The sequence below is a fragment of the Lepidothrix coronata genome, unplaced genomic scaffold (assembly GCF_001604755.1).
Source record: "Lepidothrix coronata isolate B3197 unplaced genomic scaffold, Lepidothrix_coronata-1.0 Scaffold2, whole genome shotgun sequence".
NCBI classification, from domain to species: Eukaryota; Metazoa; Chordata; class Aves; order Passeriformes; family Pipridae; genus Lepidothrix; species Lepidothrix coronata.
The window spans coordinates 13,832,734-13,855,508 of NW_016690182.1; the positions used below are offsets into that span (position 1 = coordinate 13,832,734).

The 22,775-nt window shown below is 45.4% G+C and overlaps 1 protein-coding gene across 1 annotated transcript in view; it reads right to left on the bottom strand.

Annotated features, from left to right (window-relative positions):
- TRPC5 (transient receptor potential cation channel subfamily C member 5) overlaps window positions 1–12,367 on the bottom strand; it is a 93,133-nt gene extending 80,766 nt beyond the window's left edge. The window contains exon 1 of the mRNA XM_017819611.1: window positions 12,279–12,367. The gene's annotated coding sequence lies outside the window, so the exon portion shown is untranslated. The remainder of the gene's footprint in view (window positions 1–12,278) is intronic.
- Window positions 12,368–22,775: the final 10,408 nt, after the last annotated feature.

Here is a 22,775-nt window from a genome sequence, read left to right on the forward strand (position 1 = left end):
TCAGGAGCAAAGTTCCAGACCATTGGTGCAGACTCTTTGGTGCTGCTATAAGGCAAATGCCGATGCTTTATGAAAGCACTGGAGTAGCAGCACTGCCCTTCTCCTGCCTGAAAAATGCCAGGCTAGTTCCAATCTGCAGAGGCAGCAGAGTTCAGGCTGTGTGAGGCAGGAGCCTTCATCTCACAGCATCCTGATGCTGACACACAGACAACCTGCAGTAAGTTGTAAATGAGACAAGGGCATGGATTCAAATCACTAAGATGCAATGTAGCTTGTAAGGCAGTTCAGGGCCAACTGTGAAGGGCTCTGGCCCAAAGTCGGGAATGTAGGGCTGGAAAAACCATTTGGATGAGAGGCACCAATCCACCGGCACTTCTGAGAAGCCAAAAAAGGGATAGTTTGGACTATCCCTCCACCTAGAGTACATTCCAAACCTCTCTACGAGATCAAAGTATATAAGTCACAAAACAGATTTAAATCTCACTTTGAAAGCCACTGCAGCCCTGCCTCATGATGTTTGTCCTGTGTAACACTCAGAAATCAGTGAGTAATCACATTGTTTTGGATGTAAGGCTTAGAAAGACCATCTTCTTTAGCTGATGTCTCCTCTAGGAACAGCGCTGGGATGGGCAGTTGTAGCTTCTGGAAGCAGACAATGCACTCTAGGGCTAGAGCAGTGTGGATCTGATCCATTCCTAGGACGGCCAAAATTACAAGAGATCCTTTCTGTTCCCTGTCCTGCCAGGACGGAGAGAGGCTGAGAACTGAGCCTGCAAGCAGTGCTCTGCACTAAGCACCTGGATTTTGGGATGGATTGAGAGATAGTGTGATTTAAGAGGTTGTGTGGCTTCACACAGACACATGTTAGTTGGTAACGCTCACTTTCATTTTCAGCACTGCCTAGGACAGGAGATGCACAAAATTCAGTGCTTCTACCAAGATCTGAATCATGAAAGTGGGGAAAAACAACACTTTTGGTCTCTCAATATTCTCACCTGACAATAATAATATACAGGACATCCGCTCCTTGTCGTTGTGTCTCACACACAGCCCAAACAGCCATGCAGAACATGGGCCAAGAGTCATCCTTGGGATCAGGGTATGCAACATCCTTGTCTATCTCCAGCTCTGCCACAGGGCTCTTTGCAGGGTGTAGGTATCTCAGATTTGATTTCATCTGTCCTGAAAGCAAGACACAGCTTCCAGCATGTCTTAACGGGAAGGATAACAGCAAAAACCTCTGGTGTTGAGCCAATTGCAAAGCTCCTATTTGTGAGACAAAAGGAGGGGGGAGTATTGAACCATCCCTGGAATACTTCAGCATTCCTTCAACAAAAATCAGTCTCGGCTACTAAAACTGTTGAAGTTATTAAAATGGTGATGGAATGGCTGCTGCATGTACTTTTAGCTACTATTACAGTGAAGTATCTACAGCTTGCAATTGTCCCACTTCTTTCCACACAGCCATCGTGCAGCTGACAATAAATAAAAATGTACCATTGTGAGGAGCTTAAAAAAAACCAAACAACCTCGGAATATATTCATAGTACGTATCTTTGCAAAAGCAGGCAGAACAGAAAGCTCATTTTGTCTGTCTGACGTCATTGCTCTGTCCCCTACTTTTTTGAGATGGGCTATCTATTCATTTTCCACCATCTAATAACAAAAAAGAGATGTCAACTGAACTGAGAAATACTGTCAAGCATTCCATCCTGTTGTCTTATCTGCTAATGCAGCACTAATGTAGCATGGCATCATTATCATCTCCGGGCTCTGTGTCCACTGCTTCCGTGCCTGTGCTTGTAATCTCTGGCTGCTGTAGCTGTTGAAGCAGAGATGAAAACATGCAAGACCATGAATTCTGTTTCCCTGAGTTAAATTCCGAACCATGGTAAATATGGAGGAATTAAAACCCAAATTCGTTGCATATGCAGAATACTGGGGACAGGAAGACAAGGAACCCATGCCCCATAGGCAGGGAGCACACCACGTGCATTTTGCAGTCATTTTCACAAATGGGACCAAAAGGAGAGTACCAGCTGCTCTGCTCCCATGGGGGTGCTGGTGCCTGGCAGTGACACTTGTATGCCTGCACTCCACAGAAAGGGAGCAAGGTTTCAGACTTCTCTCCTTTCTAAAACCTTAACAGGAGAAGGAAAGGTTTTTTTAGGGGCTTCCAGGCAGAGGAAGAAAAATCTGAAAAATCCAAATATTTGAAGTAGCTAGAACAGATAGCTGATCTGAATACAGCACAGCTTCTTGTGGGGACATTATCCTCTCCTTCACCACCTCCAACCTGGCATGGGGGGATTGTCTCTCTTGCATCAGCTCCAGCTGATGTAGGACACAGTCCCCTCTCTATGCAGCTTCCCCACGAGGTTGAACCCTGTCTAGTTCCAGCATGCCACCAGCAAATCCTGTAGTCTGAGCCACCTGGATGGTTGTAGAGCTGAGAAGGAGAAACATGTCTGTAAGTAAAAGGTTTTGCCGCATGTATTTTAAAATGATGGAGACTAAGCATTACAGATTGCAGTGGCAGGGCAATCACAGTTTGTCTCAGTCATGGTTTTGCATAAGTCAGCCCTGGTCCTACCATTCTTCACTGCTATCTCTGCAGAGATGGTCCCTCGACAAAACAACTGCCTTGGCTGTGCAGTATAGCAAGATATTTTATGGAGAGGTGGAAATGCCATACAGTAAAAAGAAATCTTCATAGAAAGAATGTGGGAGGGAGCTTCTCCTGACAATGATAATAAACAGAATAGTCTGCAGATAAAATAAAGAAGCAAAAGCAAATCTTAATTCATTAAGATAGCTCAGGAAAGAGCCTAGAACTGCAGACTGGACAGTTTTTGAAGGCCTGCAGAAGGGCTGCAGGCAATAAAAACACAGTCATTTAAAGTGGAAAAATGTTCTCAAGAGTGTTAAGCAGGCAAATCCAAAAGACATCAAAAAATGCTGCACAGACATAAAGCAACCTGGAAGAGGAGTAACACTGTTATATTTCTTGTAAGTGAAGAAACGCAGAGAATCAGATATTTGCTTCTATTAATGCCCTAAAAAGGTTCCTGAATAATATCTCCAGCATAAAACTTGCCTGTTCAACCTCCAGATCATTCCTATAAAATCAGAGATTTGGGTCAGAGATTTGTAGGAGTGATTTGCAGGAGCAACCATGTTATTTCTTAATTGTTGCATACTTGCTTTGTGCCCTTTGGCTCCCAACAACACCCAGCTCTTACGTGGCTGTTCAGCCACAGATCTAAAAGTACTTTTAAAAGGATGAACAGCACTCATCCTCTTGTCGTGTGGACTGGAAATACGCAGCAAACTGAAGTTACTGGTTTCATCCTTTTGTGACAGCAAGTGACAAGCAGCCAGAACCACCCAGAAATACAGATACACATATATATTATATACATATAGCTTAATAGGTGTAACAGATCTTTGGTGCCTGTTGAGGCACCTCAATGCCAGAGTGGTCTGGAGTCAGAGTGCTCCAGGGAAGTTGTGTCACTGAGCCCCTTTGCAGGGATGGGAAATGCTCTTCCCCTGCCCTCCTCCTGCCTCCTGTAAAAAGAGAGCCAAGCAGGAGTTTTGCCCACACCTGCCCCTCACCATCCAGGCAGCCACAGTGGTTAACAGCAGTACTGTGGTCTCTCTTCCCTGGGCTCACGTCTGACGTTTGCAGACATCCTTCTGCCCCATAATCTGACAGTGGAAGCCCTCTGGTGCCCTTTCCCAAACTCACAGCAGTGACCCCCCTCTCCTGGGACCCATGCCCTGATGGAGGGCAGCAGTTCTCTCCCACGAAAGGTTGTACAAGAACTGATGATAAAAACTAGAAATGTCCTACCTTACTAGGGAAAACCTTATTTTAAATATCCCACAGAGCTACTCTGTCACATACTGAAAAACCTGCAGGACATAATCTTGGAAATCAGTTCTTGGTCTTTCTAAGGGGAACATCTTAGATGGGCATAGGATGCTTGTTTTTCCTCCCCGAGCCCTTGTCTACGGTATACCTTAATGTTGCTGCTTTTTTCTTTATTTACATTCTTCCATCAAAATACTATTCTAAAATTTTCTCCCATTTTCTTTGGGTTTTAATTTTGCAGTTTGCTTCCCTGTTCAGTTAAGTGTTCATTCAAGACATCTCAGACATCCAAGGTGAGGCTCATCAATTTTTCTTCAGAGGAATTTTATTTTGTATGCTCTGGGTTTTAGGCTCAGCTACAGTATAACTGCAGGGGGTTCATGTTTAAATTGAGCTCTATTCCTCTGGCTACAGGAGTAGACCTATGCAAAGGAAATGCACAAATCCATAAATAAGGCTTGGCACAATTTCACTGCTCTACTTAATGCTGAAATTTTCAAGCTCTGTTTTCCCAAACCTCTTGCTTCCAAATTCCTGCACCTGTTAATTTGTTAATTCTGTTTTCAGTGAGTTTAGACTTATGTATTCCTAATTATGCTAATGAATAATAAACTACTTAAACTATTAATGTTTTTCAAACCTTAAAAAGAAAACAGTTAACAAATACCTTGCCCCTGGGTCTGTCTTCACTGTTGGACCCACAGACCAGTACAGGGCATTACTTTTTCTCTACTAGATTCTCTTGAGAGGACATTGTGTCTTCCCTTTCTCCCTCCTCCCTCTCCCTCTCAGGTTTCTTCTGACACAGCCTCACTTTCTCCTTTTCAGTCTGATCTCTGTTGAGAAGAAGATCTTGCAGGTTAATGAAAATCACCCCCAAGGCGGTAATTATCACAGCTGTCTCTACCAGTTTTCTTTTCCTCTCTTGACATTCATTTCCTCCCCCCTCCAAGGCTCTGTAAAGGCTCCTTGCTGCTGCTCCCTTCCAGCTAGCCCTCACAACTGGTGTCTGGAACCTGCTGAAAGTTCCTGGGGTGCCACAGACCTCTGTCCCCCTCCTGTCCTTCGTGCATCTCTCAGGATTCTGTCAGTTGTAATTCTGGCAAAGGAATGAGCCATGAGACAATGTGTGGTCCCTACAAGGCAGTAGCTGTGGCCTCTCCTTTCCATGCACCCACAGTTTTACCAACTGCTCTTCTGCTCTCCCTGAACATCACTTGGTTTGTGTTTTCCTGGCTCCTCCACAAAACATAGGTTAGATCACTGTAGACATACATAAAAATTGGGATTTATTGCAAACAAAAGGAAGAGAGAGCACTGAACCTGCGAAGAAGAAAGGTGACTAATTCCTTAATTTACCCAAACAACATCTACCTGCAGAATGTTCTTGGCTGCTTGGTGTTTCTTCCAACCTGTGCATTCCTGATAAAAGCTGTGCTTTTTATGTGCCTGTCTTCCCTGGATGTCTGCACAGAGCTGCTAAATCACAGATATACTTGCAGGATATCGTCCCCACCATCTCCCTGACGAGGCAGCATTGTTTCTTACAGGACAGATGGCTCACAAGACCCTGATCTCTGCCAACAGAGCAGCAATGCACTGTCTGTAAAGTGACTCTGGAAGCAACTCTTTTGGCATTAAGATTGAGAATGAGGATAAACCACACCAAGGAGAAGGCCACAAGCAGCATCACTCTCAGCAGGGTATCAAGGAGCTGTGTCACCCCAGGAGAGCAGTTTTCCCCAGGGTTCTGTGCTGTTTGTAACTGCTCACAGCCTGCACGACTAGACTAGATTACAGTCATGCCACGCTTGTCACTTCCTTGGGAGCCCAGCCACATTGGCTAGGGTTTATTTTCAGCCCTGAGCTTTGGGAGTTCAATAATTACATGAGAATGTGTTCTTCTGAGGGGGGAAAAAAAGTTTCTAGCCTCTAGGGTGTGAAGTAAAGAGTGTGAGTCACTGACTGAACTTCATTGATGCAGAAACCAGACAGAAAGTGTCTCAAATTCTCTAGGTTTAAAAATCTCTTAGCTTTAAGCCAAAGTTTGCAGATTTGAGGTATGGGGCAGAGAGGGGAGAAATGGGCCTTGGAGTACAGGGACTTGGCAATACTAGAATCATAGAACATCCTGAATTGGAAGGGACTCACAGAGATCATCGTAGTCCAACTCCTGTCCCTGCACAGGAACACCCCAAAAATCCCACCCTGTGCCTGAGAACATTGTCCAAATGTTTCTTGGACTCTGTCAGGCTCAGGGCTGTGAGCACTGCCCTTGGAGGCCTGTTCCAGTACTACAGCTGCTTGCTTTGGGGGTGCCAGATCTTCTCTGCTGGCCACTGCACTTCCTTCCCTGTAAGCCTTTTCCTGGATAGGAAAAAGACAGCATGATCTACACTGCAAGGATGTCTTTGTGCTCTGCTCCAGTACCAGGCAGGTCAGGGCAACAGTGGCATTTTGTACACTGGCTCAAGCCCACACACTTCAAGGATTGCCTGCTCTGCTATTTATAAAGCTAAAAGGGTGTTATCACTCAGTCAGCTCAGTGCAGAAGCATCACTGGCATTCTCCATGAAGACAGCTTTGTCAGTCCATTAAACCATGCCAGCTCAGGTATCAAACACCCTTGTTCACATGTAGTGACAGAGGATCCCTTTGAGTCAATCCGATAAAGCAGCCACCAGTTTAACACTGCTTTTGGCAGAGGAGAAGTGCATTTCTGTACAGGCCTACTTACAGCCAAGGCCTGCTGAAGCTTCTTTCCTGCAAGACCATTTCTATTAGTGCCACACAGAGCTTAATATCAGCCAAGAAAATATGTCACGCACTAGACAATTTTATTTAAATGTAGTCATAACTGTGGCTACAGACAGAAATGCAAACAGCACAGATATTACCAGACAGGCACTATTTTCAAAGGGCCCTCCACCTGTAAATCCCTGCCTACTAGCACATCTGGTTAGGGATCCCTGAAAAATAGAAAGTATCATCACCCTCATTTTCTAGGTGAAGCAAAGCAGGAGACACTACCAACTTTGGAAAGAATATCTAGGGCCAGTAAACCTCATTCCATTCCACACCTTAACCACTGATTGAACTACATGCAGAAAACTGTAGAGGAGAGTAAGGCTTCCCTACTGATGTTTTCCCTACTGATGTTTTCACTCAAACAAGGCACTGGAGCAGCAGATGTACAATGATGATGCACTGCTAGTCTCCTCTGACAGGCACTGTTCATTCAAATCCTCATTTCCTTTTGGTTTCCTCTTGCTTTTTCATCTGAAATCTTCCATCCTCAATGACTGTGAAGAATTTGAAAATTCAGGTATCTGCTTCTTAGACAGCTACAGGAGTTAGCAGGCACCCCAGAAAAGAACAAAAGGCTCAGAGAGGTCTGAACAGTCCCATCCCTCTCAGTGAGGTGTTAATTCTGGGGCACAATCGCTGCCGGTGGCAGTTCCAGTCCTTACACACGAAGGAGATGGAAAGTTAGCAGCTTGCATTATTTATCCTTTGTACCTCCATGTTTGGGTGATGTTTGAAGACACCCTCACCTATTTTGCCCTACCTACTGAATAAATTTTGTACAAGTGAGCTATGTTTAAGGTGTTCACTGAAACACAGGAAACACACAAAGTTTGAGTAGCAATGCAAACTTCTGGAGGGACCACTGCACATGCCAGACATCATTTGGACACTGTTTCACCTGGCATAGGTTCCTTTATAGAGCAAAGACTGGAGTGGCACTCCCAGCTTTTGCTTGCTCAGGCTGACCCCAGTCCTGGACTCTTGAACTCCCTCCTGCTGTGAACTCAGTGTTCAAAATGTAATCCTCTCTTCTGGGAGCTGTTTCCAGAGAAAGGGGACTTTTGACACTGACTGGAGGAAGGAGTGTCAGGCTAAGATCCCCACTGCACAGCTACCTGAGGCTCAGCTTTCTGCACACCTACAAAGCTGTCAGGGATGACCAGAGAAGCAGCATAACCACGTCAGCCGAGTTTCTCACACATCATTAGCTCTGTGGCATAACAAGCACAATTAATGTGTGGGAAATGAGATTAGTCCCCAGCTCTGCCCTGACTTTGGCTTCTTGTGCCAGTTATGGGAAGGGTCTGGTGGTTCCCAGCAGAATGGGGTCTGTTATAAAGTATACTCCGTCACACATGGCAAAATAAAGTGTAGGTTAAATCCTCGAGGTGCCTGAGAAATTCTCTGGGGTTGAAAAGCAATCAGGACTCGAAGTGGGAGTTTTAGCAGCAGCATTTGACCATCTGACAGCCACGTCCCAGGGACATGGCAAACTGGGGATTTTTCCACTGCCCTTCTGGTGCAGCTTGGGAGAAGCAGTTTTTCAGATCTACACTTCTGTTTGCTCCTCTCCTTTGGTTTTAGGGGTATCACTGGTGGCTGCAAGTAAGGACACCAAGAGGCCCCGGCTTGGTTACTGTAACAGGAACATATTCTGTTTCTAGAATTCATCTTTTGCCTTCTTCCCAGCTTCAATAAATTTCACTGCACGACTCTCTTTTTCAAAATACTGTCAGCACTCTTCTTTCCAGATATATAAAAGCAGATAAAGTGTCTGATTAAAAAACAGATATGAAAGGCTAAACCCAGGCTGTATAACAAACAACTGGCATAGATATTAAATGAAGACCTGGGAATTTTTTTCACTTACTCTTTCAATGGGCATAATGACCATGTACAGTTCCATAATTTCAAGCTCTATGGTTAGTTTTACACATTTCCTTGTTCATCTAATTAGCTGTTCAATTCTTGAACATTGTCCATTAAATTTTATTACCCACAATCGAGTTTTCATAGCAGAACAGCAAAAATGACAGCAAAAGCAGTATCAATGGAGGACATGTTACATGCATCATCACAAGAGAAAATTGGGACTTCCCTCAAATTCTGAGATTTTTCTAGACAGACTGTGTGACTGATTAAAATAGTGAGTCTGATTTTGCTTCTGTCACAAATCTAAAATTAATTCTTTGACTCTTTAGGATTACCCTTCATCCCTGCATGCTTAATTACACACAGGACTTAATTTGGATTCACCAAAAGTGTTCAGGTTCACTATTTTCTCAAGACTTCATTTTTCAGGTCCCTTTCTGTAACTACACTAAAGGAATGGTTTTGTATTTAGTAGCTAATTACAGCCATGTAATTCATGCATGTATGCATGAAAAAACAAAATGAAACAAAACAAAACAATTTTTTACTGTGATGAACTAGGGCCAAATTCTTCTCAACATACTGAGGTTTCCCTACACTTTGTGTTCTGAAGTGCCATAATGGACCAGAAATACCTTTTTGTTCAGCATTACAGTGCTTGTAGCCTAACTATCATCCCTCAACTTCTTCAGCCCCTTCTTCTCTGAGATTTCCACCCCCTGCCCACCAATTACCTTTGCCAGCACAGCTCTCCAGGGGGAAGACAGATTCAGCACACACTTTCCTGTCCCCCTCCCCACTTCCAGGAGCCTTTGCATTCTGTTTTTTAGCTGCCAGTAAAGACATCTTTTCAATTCTGCCTAAAATCCACGAGGCCAATTGCTTGCTATGTGCTTTCTTCACATACCTTTGGCCCAGGTCTGGCTCCTTCCTCTCACAGCTATTTTCAGAGTTGCAGTTCAGGTCCATCTGTACTGATTTCTGATCAAGACACAGTGGAGTAGACCTTAGTGCCTCTGACAACCACAAAGACTGTTCTCTTGTGCCAGACCAGCAGCCTGCAGAAGCTGAGCCAAACAGCCACATATTCTCCAGCCTTCATGGAACACTACAAGGCATGAGCCATGCCCATGAAGGGGCATCAGCCATGCCCTGATTTTAGGTAGTGACAAAGTTAGCTATTCACCTATTTGGCTCTATCTACAGGAGCACAAGTTCCTCCCCACAGTGAGCAAGGGATGCTGCTGCCACTGCTCATCCTACAGATCCCAAGGCAAGGAACTCATCCACTCCTTTGGCAGCCTTTCTCCTTACAAGAGGCTGTTTCAGCTGGAGAGAGAATCAGTGCAGCTCTGAAATGTCTCAGTTCAATCCTGTGAACTCAGAAATTTCTCCTGTCTCCTAAAAGACATACTCAGAGTCTTCTGCAATTAACTCATTCCATGTCAGTTTAGTAAGTGTCCCCTCTGCATGTGTTTGTTAGAAATTAGGTACTTGAACACAAATTTGGTTTTTTTCCCCCACTGGTTGCCTCTGGATTTCCAAGGGGAGGAGGAATGATGAAGATGAGGACTATAAGCCATATGGGCTCCACCATATATTTATCATGGTGACTACAGCTCTTCCCTCTGCCCTGCTTTTTCTCCAAGCTCTACCTTAATTATTTAAAGGTGCCACTTTCAGCTGACCCTGGCACACTGCTGTGCATCACACCCTGCACTAGCCATGCCACTGCTGTTGTATTTGCCCTCACGTTGCTGCTTGTCTCCTATCCACACGCTCCTGCAATGGGAAGATGGCACAGCAATCCTTGTGCCTCTCCTCAAGGCCAGGCCTGGAGCCTCCAAGTGCCATTTATTCACAGTATGCACTTTGGAGGGATTCCAAGTTGCAGATGCTTTTCTGCCTCAAGTCTTCATTTTTCCTCCTGGTACTCTGGATTTTATTTCATCCCTGAGGTGACATAGAGCAGTCCACCCTCGCTCAGTCATGGATGACTTATTTTCCTTAGCAAAATCAAAATGTTTTGCTAAGGGTGTATTTCAGGTCTTGAAATAGGTTTGGGGGGGATTTTTTTTTTAATATCAGGATTATTACCCAGTTTCCCTTTATTTGTGTTTTGAGTTTTTGTGTTTTGAGTATTTGTGTTTCGAGTTTTCTGTTGTGCTTTTAATGACAGCAGCACCCAAACTCACTCTGAATGCGCTGGGTTAGGTAAAGCAAACAGTGTCCCACTCGTAAGTGAGATGCTCTCTGAAGCCAAAAAACCTGCTCAGCAAATCATACTGCCAATCCCAAACCTCTGCTGACTTAGCCAAGAAACCACACATCACCTTCAAGGGGAACTACAGGAGTGAGGGGTCTGGGTGAAAGAAGCTGGACTCCTCCAAGAATTCCCTTGTATTATTTCAGGAAAGCTACGAAGGCTCCTTGTAAACCCTTAGCAGGACAGTCCAGACTGTTAGACAGTGACTGACTTGTTCCACTTTTCAAGTGGAAAAAAATCAAATGCTATCCACACATTTCCCAAATTTCTTTCTGGACTTCAACATTCTATGAAAGAAAAGGAGGGGAGTGATAACTCCAGGGATGCTTCACCCCTGCCAACGATCCCACAGCTTGAGTTGCCCCAAAACACATCAAACAGTGCACCAGGTAATGCCACAGACAGTGAGTGGAAAGCTGGCATGAAGCGTTCAGCATTCCTCCAGTATGTCTTCCTTAAAGCCCGAAAAAGGTGAGACCACTTAAACAAACAAACACACCCCCCCCCATCCCTCCCCGGGGGAAAAAAGAAGATTGCCCACTCTGGTTCGTTCCACAAGAACAATGCTCCCAAAGCCACGGAGCCAGCCAGCTCCCATATCTGTTATCGAAGCTGTTTGTTTGCACCGCCAGGCTGAGCAGGAATGACATTTCTGCTGCGGTGCAGCAAAAGGTCAGCACTTGCATAAGCTGATAAACGCGAAGTCAAGGTGACTCTACTTTATGTATTACATTAGCACAGGACTGCAAATCCTGAGGGCACGCAGCGAAGTCTAACTAAGCAATGTAAGCAACTACCACGTTGCAACCGAAAATCCTTCCTCCTCGTGCCTAAAATGCGGGATGTCTCAGGGAGTGTTTGCAGTCTGCTCAGGGAGAAGACACCAAGCAAACCAACGCAGAGGTACAGGGATGAATATTGCCTGTTAGAGGTACCTCCTACGTGATATTATTACTTTCCATTAAATTGAACAGAAATACCCAGGTTCCGGAAACAGTGTCTCTTTGTAACACCTGCATGATTGGATGAATAAATCTGTTTTAATTAACTGCCTTTTTTATAGTAGGCTGTAACAAAATATTGTGAAAAAGTGAGAAGCTGATAGTTGGCTTTGAAATTTCAAATAACCTCCTAATTACGTCTGTATATATTTATATGTCATCTTAGTGAAGAAAATACTTAGAGCTCTCCTTTCTTTTAACTTCCTTTTCTATTTCCTTTTCTAGTGTTAGCAATAATTTACTATGCTCTTCCTTCACATTGCTTCAGCCAAAGCAGAGCCAAATTGTTCAAATGCATGTTATGCACTCTGGATTTCATTCTGCTTATGCAGATTCACTTGTCTTGCTGACTTTAGTGACATAACTCCTAATTGCACAGGTAAAACTGAAAAGAGAAGTTATCCTGGATTCCTTCCTGCTTCACTGCACTTACGATGCCATTGACTAGACTCACCAAATTAAAACTCTTCTCTAGCTCAGCAGGGAAGGTATTACAAAGCTTTGGTAGCACATCAAAGCATCTGTGCTTTGCTTCCCATTTCACGTCCCACCACTGTGGTCTCTGCCATGCTGTTATGTTCCACCGACCTAGTCTATCACATGCTGTTATCAAACTTCTTCAGTTCTCAGCCCCAAAGCCTGCTACGTTTTGACTTAGTCCATTGTCACTCACTTTTGGGCTCTATCTTCCCTCCTCAGCACCCTCAAAAAAAGCAAGAGAAGAGAACAAGAGCCAGTGTAGGAGTATGTCTCTGTCCATATGTCACCAGTGCTTTGCTGGGCGTGAATCTGTGCAGCTTTAGGGGGAGCTTTAGAATCAAATAAAGCACAAGTCTGCAGGACCATCTCCTGGTACCTTCTATATCAACATGCAGAAATAGAGTTTCAGGTAGCAGGAAACGTTGGAGGGGACTCTCCAAAGACTGTATTGACATTATCCTGGAGAGTAAAGATGTTCAGGTCATGGAAAGTTCCTGGGCTGTAATAAATAGAAACAGGATTCTTTCTTGCAACAATCACATGCTGCTGGGTTTTAAAGTTTCCTATGGGTGAAATCTATGGTTTTCTGCCCCATAATGTCTCCCCAGCAGCCCAGACATGAAAGGCACTGACAGCAGTGCTACAAACACACACTGGCTGGTCTAATGCCAATGGATCACTGGGTTTCCACCAGCAATAGTTCATTACTTTGTAGTATTAATCAGTTCCCATGGATTCAAGCCCTCATGCAAAGTGCAGTCATTCTCCCAACATCTATGAAAATGGAGATGGTCCAACTAAAAAACTTTCTGGTATTCAAACAGCCCCTGTGTCTTCAGCATCCCTGCTGCACAGAGCTGGTCCAGCTGGGCTAGACAAATTCTGCAGTCTGAGGAGGCGGTTTCCAGAGTTCATTTTTCAGGTGCAAGACAGTCTCTTTAGTACCAACATAATGCTCTTGATAATGATAATTGATCCATATGGATTCAACAGGAATGTTAGATGAAAAACATCAGATTGGGCTTCTGGTTCCAAACCAAGATAATAAAAGAATAAATTTAAAAGAGATAAAAGTAGGTCTACTTATGTGTTGGTTAATTTAGAAACAAGCCAGTACTTTTGAACTGCATCAGTTATCCATCATATTTATCTTTCCTATAAAAGACTTCACACTTCCACTGAAGAACTGCCCATATTCTTCATTTCTCGTGTCTGAGGTCTCAATTCTTTACTACTCAATTCCCCACTTAGTGCTCACAAAGGTAGATTCTGTATGTTGAGACTATAAAAGATAATCACAATGGGAATCCATCCATCAAAAAATCTACACAGCATGTTTGTCCCCCTCCTGTATCCATGTTATTAGCAGAACACTGTTCGATTGCTTCTGAACTAATAAACTGAACTCAGTGACAGCTCTGTGTGGCACGGCATCAAGGAAAGAAAAGACCTGGCTTTGACTTCTCAGTCTTGCATGATCATGGGTACACTGCTGTGTTTCTCTTTCCTGGTTCGTGAAATGACTGAAAATGCTGCTAATCTACCCTAACTCCACGCTAAGAGGCTCAACCCATAAAGCCGATTTAAACAGCAACTGCAATATGGGCACAGTAATAATGCCATTTAACGTACTTCAGATTTTCCAGCAATGAACAAGAACTACAAGCCTAATTTGATTTTTTTTCTTTGAATCTTACATTCTCTTCATAATGTGTCAACATTTAAGCACAGGAACATGCTACAGCCCGGGACTCACTGCTCTATGTCTGCATACTGCTGTGTGACCCAGCATGTGCCCACTCAAGCCTGGTCATCCCTTGAAAAGGGAGGGAAACCCATGCTGTAATGTGTGCAACAGCACTCAGTTTGCCAGTGCTACTGGAAAGCTTTTGAACAGAGCAGGCTCTCAGTGTCTGGATGAAGCAGAAGAACAACTTGAGGCTGCCCAAATTCCCCTACAGGCATCACAGAAATTGAGAGACCAGTCTGTAAGCTATTGCTGGCAAAAATGTGTTTGGCCACACATCCAAGAGCACCAGAGTAATTTGTAGAACCTAGATCAGGGTCTGAAATGTCCATAAACCAGAAAAAAAAAATCCATCTAGCAACGTAGTTTCTGTGAATAATCTGACAGCAGCAGAGATTTGGCAGATGTTTGAGCTCTTATCCCGGTTCAAATGTAGGAACAATGAGGCACAGCATCCTCTCACAGTACTGCAGCCTCACTGCTCCAGATGTGACAGTCAAAGGACTTCAGCCAAGCAGAACAACCAGATTAAAGGACTCTGAGAGAGAATTGCCCTGAAAGGGGCTCTGTAGCAGGGCTGCAGGAATCACACGTCTTTGACTCTGGAGCAACTCCTTAGTTCCCTTCACCTTGGCCTGTCACACTGCAAAGAAACTTCTCGGCTTTTAATGACCCATTTGTAACTCTGTGTTTTCTGAGGGCTGAGCCTGAACTTCTGGGCTCAGTTAGCCTCCATTCTGGGAGGGACAGAAGGACACTTCTGAAGAGGTCACCTTCACAAGCCGCCTGCTACGCAGGTGCAGGCAGGTGTCCTGCTCCACATCCACACCTCTGGTCACCGAGGGGAAGCTCTGCATGCAGAAGCAGGAAAAAAAGGCTCTGATCTTAAAAAAGCAAACACAAAAACCAGCCCTGAACTTGCCTGCTCTGCACAGGTCAGTGCTGCAGGTGAAGGAGCTTTGTTTCCAGTTGATTTTTGCAAGAGAGAAAGATTAATCCCAATGCACATGGGAAGGTCATGGCAGCAACCCCACTCCTTCATTACACCCCAAATACTTCACCCTGAATTTTGGTGCCATCAGCTAGTGTGCCTTAAAAAAGAATGAAAATAAACTGTTCAGAGGACAGTTATCTGAAATAAAATGTTGCTCTTCATGTCCAGATCCAAAACTCAATAAAGTCAGTGGGAATTTTTCCATTTCCCACTGTTGCTTCTCTGCTCACCTCACAGGTCCAGAGGAGCCCTTCAGTTTTCACCAGCAATTCGACTTATGGCCAGTCCCAGGACTGGTGAAAGAGAAGAGGCTGATTAGAGCCACATTTCCCTTCAGTGAGGTAAGAATTGGGAATTCTGAGAATTGAACTTAGCCTTAAACTGGAAATGTCCCTGAGCAGGGATCAGGCAGAGCTAATAACTCTGATAAATTTGATCTTTCTTCCATACAAAAAGACCATACAGACCGTGGGCCAGGCTCACCCTTGTGTTGGCAGCTTGAATCCCAGACCCTCCTTGTCTTTTTGCAGCTCTCTGCTGAGCGATTTAACTAATAAGGCTCTTGGGTTCTCTTTGCACAAATAATTACAAACTTTGGGTGCTTGGTGACTGTTACGTTTGAAGAATGGAGTGACGTGTTAGGAATATGTAAGATTTTTGTAGGAAGAACACCCCGTTTTCTGCTTTGTTCCATTCATGAGTACCTTCCAATCTCTGGCAAAATCAGAAGACAACCCAGAAAGATTTGCTAGTTATTTGTGCTACCTGACCCACTCCATAGCTGCATGGCCAGTGCAGATGAACTATTTTTGACTGGAGATTGTCCAGAAACCCCTGTATGAAGAGCTAGAACTAGAACATCTCTTCCTTTCATCCACTGCAGCATCCTGCATCGATTACTTTCAGCCAAGACACTCATCAACTCCTTTCTTTTCCCAAACTAATTCAGTCAAGCAGGGGTTCATGCAGCTTCTGTGGACAGCAATGGGTTTATTTTTGGGAGGGGTGTCTACCCTCCCTGATTCCATTTCATGCCAATAGCTAATGAGATGGCTTGCTGACTGCTGATATTCCTACCCATGTCTTTGACAGGCAGGGCGCCCACTCATCAGCTGCTCAGCCTGTTTGATGAGGTTACAGACAAGGTGCAGGGAAAACTGCAGGAGATAACGTGGAAGCAAAGACATTCCGTGCTCACAGGACCATAACACACCCTCATCACCAGTTCTTGGTGTAATCTTAGTAATGTGCATGTGTGCACAGCAGCACCAATCCCTGTGTGTGGTGAAGAAGGAGAGCTGGGAAGATATCACTCCAAGCTTGGCAGGGTGTCAAGACGCAGAGAAACCCACAGACAAATGTCAGAACATTTGCCCTAACACTCCAAAAACACAGAGCTCCATGCTCAAACAAAGATGTGCATTCTAAGGCAGACACTTGGTTTAGACCTTGAATCTGAGAAGCCTGAAGCCCTTTTCCCAGCTACAGAGCACCCCCTGGTCTGGGTTCAGCTTGTGCCCCTTATGTCCACGGCACAGAGAGGGGACTGAGGGTCTGTCTGGAACAGTGACTTGGCCAGGTGGTACCTCTCTCCTTTTGTGCACCAAGCTGGCCATGGGGTGTCAGCCAGGGCCCACAGGAGCTGCTCTCCCTGCAAAGGAACCAAGAGGCTGGTGGAGCACAGGGTTGTGTCTGGGCAGCCTTGTTCCCTCCACCAGCCCATGCAGAGCCACTGGGCACAGTCAGCTCCAGGTATGGCTCTCACAGACTCTCCCAAGAGGGAAGTTAGTCCGTGTTTTCTTGCTGAATAAATGGGATACTGCAGAAGAAGCAAACTTAGGAAGACTTTTAAGATTCTTCAGAGGCTCAGTCTGTGCTTCCCAGATGAAGATCCCCTGATGGTATTATACAGAACAGAAAAATCTGGGCAAAAGATTTTCACTATAGCCTTAAATATACTGCAGGCACATCATATCTTTTTGTTCAAACATTCTCTGTGCTCTCCTGCCCTCTTCCATAGATCAGGTTTTACTTCCTTTGTCCACAAAACCTCTCCTCTACAGTTAAAAAATCCTTCTCTTGCAGCAGATGCTTCTATTTGAAATAGCCTTCCCAGCTGTTCCCTGGGCACCCACCTCAGAGCCCCTGCCCACTGACCACGTCCCTGCCTCTAACTTGACCTCACAAGAGAAGACTTAGTGATGAGGCACTGATGTCCTAGGAATCCTTATTCCTCTTGTTACTATTATGAACAATTTTAAGGCATTAGGGCAATTTTATAAACCTGGAGGTCTTTCCATCTGGAAACTTTCAAATACCCCAAATACACATAACACAGATTTCCATTAACTGCAGCTCGAGGCTAAGTAAGAGATCAGGAACTCCATTTCGTAATTCAGCACAAATCAGAATGAACAGGACAAAACACCAAATGTGAGAGTGGAATTATTTCTTCTGGTCCCAGCCAGAACCCTGAGCCCCAAATATCTTCATCCTCTCACTGGCTTTGTCAGTAAGGCTTCACACAATGAAATTCTTGCAGCCTCCTATGTTGATCCATTAATACCTGTGAGAGAGCAGGCTGAAATCTCTACCCTGGTTATCATTCTGGAACCAGAATGCCCAATGAGCACCATTCCACAGGCTCTGCTCTTCCCTCTTTATTTTATTGAGAAGAAAGTGATTTTTTTGTTTTAGCAAGCTGTATGTGTCAGTGCTAGGAGAACACAGGAATGGATTAAATCCATGATCTTTCTATCCCAAGATGTTATCACAGGTTACATCCAGACCTTCATGTTTTCTATCCACTCTCTGTTCATTGTGAACTCATCTCATCTTTTTCAACCTGCTTATGCTTTTGCCTTCCACAGGATCCCGTGGTAACGAGCATTACCATTTAATTAGCAGACATGATAGGAAACATATCTGACTATTCAGGTGCTTAAGCCAGTCTTTCCCAAACAGTGAATCAGATTGCTCTCTAAGGATGCAAAAGGGATGCAGGACACGTGAGAGGGGCCAGGAAATTGCTTCAGTTCTCAGTAGAACATGTTCAATGCATGTGAAGAGGGAGAGAGAGAGGAAGAGAAGGGAGAGGGAATAAGGACAAAGCAGCCTCGTGGCTTGAATTCAGAAACTGAGCCGAGAATAAATAATAATACGTGTCTAACGATCTAACAGAAACACCCATAATTCCTATTAGCAAAAACCATCCTGCTGCCAAAGTCAAGTCTCCTTTCATGGCCACGGTGACCAATACGATATAGAACCTGATGTGCCCTAAAGAACGTAAAAAAGGGAGAAATGAGGACCTAAGTCTACCTGCTACTCATACAGAAATATTCCTTTTTATTCCAGTTCCTCCCCTTCCCAGCCATCATCTCACAGAAAACACCACAAGGATGCCATACCTGCAGCCACCCTTCCCTCTAAGGGCCCCTTGTTGCTTTCCAAGGCAGGAAATGTCAGGAAGAGCACAAATTTTATGTTGAACAACTCCACACAACAACAGAGCATCCTCTTTACCATGATGGTAAAAGCGGCCAAAACATGAGGCAGGTTATGCAGCAGGGAGGCAGAGCTCTGGGGAACATGCAGCAGGAGGAAACCAGCCCCAGTTCTCCTCATTTCAACCCTGGATGTGAGCACATTCCTTGCTTCCCCAAGAGGGAACTTAACCTAACTTATCCTGAAAACACACTGAAGCAGAATCACTCAGACAGCTGACAGGAATAAAAATCCTGCCCCAGCTTTACAGCGACTGCAGCCTTCCTCACACAGGGACAGCTCCAGTCTCCCATGACTTTTAACTGCACTGGGCTTGGGCATTCAAGAGAACCTGGTTGGAAAGATGCTCTGTAGCAGTGATTTGTGCTTACTGGCCATCTCACTTGACAGGAAAAACAAATGAGAGCAGCCTTTGCCTTACCCTGGCTTGGTGCTAGAGACTTGTCTAGAAAAGAAACCCATAGTTGTTTAAAAGCCACTCAGCTCTCTGGTACTTCTTACTCTGAACCACAAGCTGGGGCTCTGCAATTACTCATACCAACTCCACATTCTCCAGGATTTCAGGTTCAGAAACATTCAGGAATCACTTGCTAGCTTGCATTTTTTCCCCAAACTGGACACTGGAGACACTACCCTCCATCACTGGCAGCATCCTCCCTCTGGGACAGGCAGCACACCCGGTTCCCAGCTCTCAGAGTGGGCCACTGAAATGTGCCAAATGCAGGCACATTTGGCAGACTCATGCAGACATGAGCCTGCTCACCTTTGTACCAGGCTGTCAGCCCAACAACTGGAAAACTCTGCTTGTGTGTAATACCTGCCTTTTAGGCACTCACTCCATATGGTTTCCCTCCTTTCCAAAGGTAACAGACCGTGGCAAATCTAGGCCAGAGTTTCTGATGGTTGCAATCTGCTGAACTGGGTGATCCTTGCTGATCGTGCCTTCATAAATGTCTCGTACTGGAGGTTGGCTTTTCCCTGCTCTTCTCATGTTTTTCTTTCTCTCCCTCTCTAGCCAGAAATGATTTACATGTTTGTTTACTCTGAGCTACATTCATCTGAGTCATTCAGCAACTCTCTACCCACAACCATATTACAGCAAATTTGGAACTGGAGTCTCAGTGAGTGAATATTATGCTGTTGTCAAGCTGAGAATGGGGGGCTAAAGATGGAGAAACTCCAGGCGAAGAAATTACTTTATATTTACACCAGTGTAACAATTAGTAGGATTTGGCTCATTTTGTACAAATTATACTACTGTACTTGTAGGAATAATCTTCTGTTTCAAACTAATTTTAGCCACCCTTGAATGCTCTTCCATCTGTTGTAGAAAAAAATTTTGCACATAGCTATTGTGAATTTTCTCCTCCGAGGTATGTTTTCAAGAATTATATCTTTCAAAAAACAACACAATAATATTATTAGCAAGACTCACAGCTCAGCTGACAGTATCTTGTCTATTAAATCCACAACACGAAAAGACCTCAGAATTGACATTATAAGTATTTTTAAGGTTGCCAGAAATAAATCTTTGCAAAAAGCAATCTAATCAAAGAATTTTGAGCCTTGTATTGCCTTAAATGCAATTCTGAGTAGAAGCTATTCAGAGATTCTACCAAAGCAGAAAGAGGTTAAGAAAAGTAACAGTGCCTTAAAAACACATATTACAAAACCAATGAGATTTCAATATGCTAGAATGAAAAGTAATGCACATCAAAATAGAAATCATTCTCTCAGAAGCCCAGTAATAAAAATAAGGAATTCTGTTACTGTTCTATGTACTTGCAAGATAAAGCTGATCAGAGGTTAGTCTCAAGCTCAAGTCCTTTTCCATCTAGTTTTTTTTCAGTTTAAAAGAAGCCAGCACCTTGACCTTTTTCTTTACTTTTAATGCTAGAAATGAATGCTGTAGAAGTATCTGAGACATAGCTCTTGCCTAGACAGTCTTGCTCCTAACTGAAAGTGTATTGATCATTGCTGCATCTCAGAATGAAAGTACAAGCAGATGGAACAGCAGAGCCCCACCACAGAGACCAGTGGATTCGCAGTGGGCCAGTTGGGTGTCGTGGTCAGGGGAAGTGTTTTCATGTCTTCATCCACTACTTACAGCTTAAAGAGTCTGGGACTGAAGTGTTTCTCCAGCTAATAATTACTGCCAAGTTACATGCAGAGAAACTTGGAGTAAATATTCCTGGACCGAATAAAAAGTGACACATATGATAACACCCAAATGTGATTTTTTTTTTTTCTTTTCTTGAGGAACGACACCAGATTTCCCTACAAGGGAGTATTACTTAAGAAAACAGTTCCTTTCGTTTGCTTTGGAGCTCACTGAACAGACATTTGGCTACAGTTTGAATAAACTGCTTGGAGATACCGTTTTAACTTCTGAAAAGCATTTTTAAAACAGCAATATACTAATTTGCATTTACACAGTACCCCCCTGGCTGAAAAGTGCTTTCACAGGCTTCTGAGTAGCTTCACGCAGCCCTGGGAAGCAGTGACACAGGATATGCTGTATTTAAAGAGAAGGCACCAACACTAAAGAAGGCTGAGAGACTTGCCCAGGATCAGGTAGAATGACCACAGAACAGAACAACCCTCCTCAGTTCCCCCATGGGGACATGGATACACACAGAGGCACCGTAACCATAAAGACAATCCTCTTTCCAAAAATGTTCCCTTCCATCTTTGATCCTCGTGGATCCCTTCATAATCAGGATATTCTGTGATCCTGTGATCTCCTCTTGCATTCTGCACAGGTCGCCGCATTACATAAGCTTGCTGGCAAGGAGATGCACCAGGCACAAAACTTAGGGTTTTCATCTGACCACCAGAAAGACCAAATATTTTTTACTATGCAGTGGAAAAGTTAAGAAGAAGTGATCAAACAGACTGGGAGTTCAAAGAAACATTGGCTGAGAACGCACGACTTCATACGTGACTGTTCAACCATGCTACCTAGGGCACGGAAAATTTAACGGGAGACTTGCACATTACCATATTCATAACCATGACTTACAAATCTGTTGTCAATGTCACCAAAAATATCACACAAGCAGAATGTTTTTATACCAAAGAGACCACTGAAGTCACAGCTCCATAGTAAGCAAATGAACTCATGAAGAGTCTTGAAAATCATCCCTATCTTTTTTTTTTTTCAGGCTCGGGAATTTGCTAAACTATAAACTGCAAGATGCTTAGTAGTTCAAAGAGGGGTCGATAAAAGAGGCATTTTTTTCTTCAAGCATCACAGAAGAGAACACCCCTCTGGTATCACTGTCACCGTTCCCATTCTGAAGGCTCGTGGGTCACCCAATATGACAGGTCAAGAGATGCCCGAATTAATAGCAACTTACATCGGTATTTAACCCACGCTGTGAGGGTGCAGGTGGCCGGTACGTGCTGTCATTTAGGGCCAGGGCTGCCCAAATCCATCACCGGCCCTGGGGATGCCGGTCCCGGCGCTGCCGGCAACTCCCGTGGGGGAGCGCGGCCGCGCATCCCGTTCAGCCCCGCATCCAGCTCGGCTCCGCATCCCGCCCGGCCCCGGCGCTGGCAACTTCAGCGGGAGCACCGCTTCACGCCGGGGCAGGCGGGTGCCGGGGGATGCGGGCACGGAGCGGTCCCGGCCACCCCCGCCCGGTGCCCGAGGGCTCGGGGCTCCAATTTCCGAGGGTGAGCGGGGGGCTCTCGGCCCCCTCCTCCCGCCCGGTGCCGCCCGCCCGCCGCCCCGTCCCCGCTCACCTCCGCGCCGCTCCGTCAGGCGGCACCGCCGGGCCGCGCCGCTCGTCCGCGATCCGCCGGGCGCCCGCGGGGGGCGGCCGCCCCCATTCCGCCCCGCCCGCCGCCCCGCCGGCCCCGCTACGCCGCTGCCCGCGGCCCCGCGGCTCCGCACCGCCCGCGGGCCCCGCAGCGCGGCCGCCGCATCGCGCCCCGCGCCCCGGCGGGCGGCACCGGGCAGGGCTGCGACCCGCCTCCCGGGAGAACGCCGGGGCCCCGCAGTGCTCCCGCCGCCTCCGCCGCTCCTCGGCGGCAGCCGGGCCCCACCGAGCCGAGCCGAGCCGAGCGGAGCTCACGGGCACACACTGCCCCTCACGCGCGGATACCCCCGCCCCGCACACACACGGATACACCCGCCCCGCACACACACCGATACACCCGCCCCGCACACACACCGATACACCCGCCCCGCACACACACCGATACACCCGCCCCGCACA